This window comes from Alosa pseudoharengus, unplaced genomic scaffold (genome assembly GCF_046254945.1).
Source record: "Alosa pseudoharengus isolate Yale_2024_CS ecotype anadromous, Long Island Sound unplaced genomic scaffold, YU_APseudo_1.1 YU_APseudo_1.1_scf_8, whole genome shotgun sequence".
NCBI classification, from domain to species: domain Eukaryota; kingdom Metazoa; phylum Chordata; class Actinopteri; order Clupeiformes; family Clupeidae; genus Alosa; species Alosa pseudoharengus.
This window is the reverse complement of record NW_027468870.1, coordinates 19,632,985-19,636,396: the sequence shown is the minus strand read 5'-3', so window position 1 is coordinate 19,636,396 and position 3,412 is coordinate 19,632,985. Positions and strand designations below refer to the sequence as shown.

The window sequence follows — 3,412 nt, the reverse complement described above, 5'->3', positions numbered from 1 at the left end:
CTATCACGCCGAGGAGCTGGAGGAGCCGTAGGAGGCAGCCGGAGGAGCGTGTATGTGTGTTTGTGTGTGTGTGTGTGTGTGTGTGTGTGTGTGTGTGTGTGTGTGTGTGTTTGTGTGTGTGTGTGTTTGTGTGTGTGTGTGTGTTTGTGTGTGTTTGTGTGTGTGTGTGTGTGTGTGTGTGTGTGTGTGTGTGTGGGGTGGGGTGTGTGTGTGTGTGTGTGTGTGTGTGTGTGTGTGTGTGTGTGTGTGTGTGTGTGTGTGTGTGTGTTTGTGTGTGTGTTTGTTTGTGTGAGGTGGGGGGTCTTGAACAGTGACTTGTGTTTCTATTACTGAGATCGAGTGCGATAAAAGTGAGTGATGTTGATAAATTCTCACAGAGGCCTTTATCACGCCAGGCAGCGGGCGGAGACAACAGTGTGGGGCGGCAGACAGCGCTGATAACCTGTGAGGAGCAGGAGGTGGAGGGGTGGAGAGAGAGAGAGAGGGAGAGAGAGAGGGAGGGAGAGAGAGAGAGGGGGGGAGAGAGAGAGGGGGAGAGAGAGGGGGGGGGAGAAAGAGGGGGGGAGAGAGAGAGGGGGAGAGAGAGGGGGGGGGGAGAAAGAGGGGGGGGAGAGAGAGAGAGAGGGAGAGAGAGGGGGGGAGAGAGAGAGGGGGGGGAGAGAGAGAGAGAGGGAGAGAGAGGGGGTGAGAGAGGGAGGGAGAGAGAGAGGGGGGGAGAGAGAGAGGGGGGGGAGAGAGAGAGAGAGGGAGAGAGAGAGGGGGGAGAGAGGGAGGGAGAGAGAGAGGGGGGGGGAGAGAGAGAGAGAGGGAGAGAGGGGGGGGGGGAGAGAGAGAGAGAGGGAGAGAGAGGGGGGGGGAGAAAGAGAGAGGGTGGAGGGGTGGAGAGAGAGTTAGAGAGAAGAGAGAGGGTGGGAGAGGGTGGAGAGAGAGAGTGAGGGAGAAGAAGAGGGGAGAGGATAGAGGGAGAGGGATGGAGAGAGAGGAAGAGAGAGGGAGAGAGGAGGGGGGGCCTGGAGGTTGTGGTCTGCCCAGGTGGCCGGATAGATGGTCAGACCAACAGCACCTCAATCCAGCCCTGCTGCTCCGGGGCACGGCTGCTCTTTGCATGGAGCCTGGGTACTAGCCAAATGTCACAGCCTCCCATGCAAAGCACCACACACACACACACACACACACACTTCACACACACACACTTTTGAGCTGTTGAGCCGCACACCACAAACACAAAGCAGCTGATCAGCTGTGTGAACCTGTCAGGTGTCATCAGGCACATGTGGTGTTGTGGTGCGTTGTGTTGCTCTGTTGTATTGTGTCATGTCATGTTCTGTTGTGTTGCTCTGTTGTATTGTGTCATGTCATGTTCTGTTGTATTGTGTTCTGTTGTATTGTGTCATGTTCTGTTCTGTTGTGTTCTGTTGTATTGTGTCATGTCATGTTCTGTTGTGTTCTTTTGTATTGTGTCATGTTCTGTTGTATTGTGTCATGTTCTGTTCTGTTGTGGTGTGTTGTGTTGTTCTGTTGTATTGAGTCATGTTCTGTTGTATTGTGTCATGTTCTGTTGTGTTGAATTGTGTCGTGTCGTGTTGTGTTTGGTTAGCTAGTGTCGTGTCTTGTTGTGTTGTCAGTGTGCTGCTGTCATGTTAATGGCTGGAAGCCTTCAGTTGTAGAAAACATTTAGCCTAGTTGTTGGGAGGGCCCCGACGTGCTTAATGCACTAAGCGTGCTCTGTTGCTGATGCACTTAGCCGTGCGTTGTTGCCCTCGCCGTGTTTTGGGTAATAGCCCTGCGTATTTTCTCCCCGCTTTGAAATTAATTGAGGCTTTAATGCACTCTTACTCCTTCGCACGGCGAAGGCTAATTGTGTTTTAGAGAGACAGGAGAGGGAGAGAAGGAGTGGGAGAGAGAGAGAGAGAGAGGGAGAGAAGGAGTGGGAGAGAGGGAGAGAGAGAGAGAGAGGGAGAGAAGCGAGAGAAAAGAGAAAATGGTCATTGTCATAAGTGTTGAGCATTTTGATGTGGTTTTAAAAGTCCCAGTGCGTGAAGTCAGGCAGAAGCAAACATGTCAGATATGGAACAGGCGCCCTAATGGCCAACACAGTACCCCACCACCACACACACACCCCCTTTAAAAAGCTGTTTTGATTTGTCTGTGTGGTTAAAGCCACTTTGTCTTCTTAAATGTGGTGAAACAGACAAACAGACACACACACACACACACACACACACACACACACATAGGTACTCATGCAAACACACACACACATACACACACATATACACACAGGGTCTCTCTCTTTGACCAAAAAGATACATGTACATGTGGTTTGTGATAATGAAAGCTCGATCTAATGCAGAGCCCTGGACACAGGTCGAGGATGAGAGTGAGTAAAAAACAGGAGGCCTCTTGGTACTGAAGTTCTGATTGGATCAGAGGCATTTCCAGGCCTCTGTCACAGCCGTAATAACTCCATAACTCCATAACTCCATAACTCCACAGCCATTTTCCCCATTCTGGTGTGCGTGCGTACGGAATGTTCCCCAGATACTGATCTACTAGATCCTCCTCCTTACATTTAAAGCTATTAACAATCTTGCTCCTCAGTATCTTATTGAGCTCCTCCATATCAAGACACCCATCCGTTCTCTCAGATCTTCTTCCTCCATCCAGCTCATCCTCCCACCTGCTCGTCTGGTTACCATGGAGTCTAGAGCTTTCAGTCACTCAGCCCCCCACCTCTGGAACTCTCTGCCCCACTACATTCAACACTCCACGTCCATAACCACTTTCAAATCTCACCTAAAAACTCATCTTTTCAGACAGGCCTACTCTCTTTCATTTTTTTTTCTTTCTCTTTCTCTCTTTTTTTTGCTCTTTTTTTTATTAATAGTATTATAATGTTATTTTATTGCTTGTTTTCTCTGATTGCTTGTTTAATGGATTGAATGTTATATTGTTGGTTTTGTAAGGTGACCTTGAGTGTTCAGAAAGGCGCCCATAAATAAAATGCATTATTATTATTATTATTATTATTATTATTATTAATCCTGTGGCGTAGAGATGATAGAGAGGCGAATATATGGCCACGTTCACACCGTACCATACTGGGAGGAAAGAGAACATCACACACTTTTAATGGTGCAGCGGCATCTAGAAACTCACTGATCGCTTCACTCCTGATGGGCTTCATTTTGATCAGTTTCTTTGATTGTGAAATAAGAGCATGGGTTTAGTAATGCACCTGACGTGTGTTCAAATTCGCAAACGTTTGCGATTGTGAAGAAGATCCCCGGCCCCGTTTTTTGTCTGTATTGCTAATTTGCTAAGTTGTTAAGGCTCAGTTAGCAGCATGTGAAATGAATGTGTACACAAGAGCACATCCAGCGATGTTTATGCATACTGAAATACTGATTCT

The 3,412-nt window shown here is 48.3% G+C and overlaps 1 protein-coding gene across 11 annotated transcripts in view; it reads left to right on the top strand.

Annotated features, from left to right (window-relative positions):
• LOC143111641 (RNA-binding protein Musashi homolog 2) overlaps positions 1-3,412 on the top strand; it is a 295,188-nt gene that overhangs the window by 76,301 nt on the left and 215,475 nt on the right. The gene's annotated exons all lie outside the window — the stretch shown is intronic.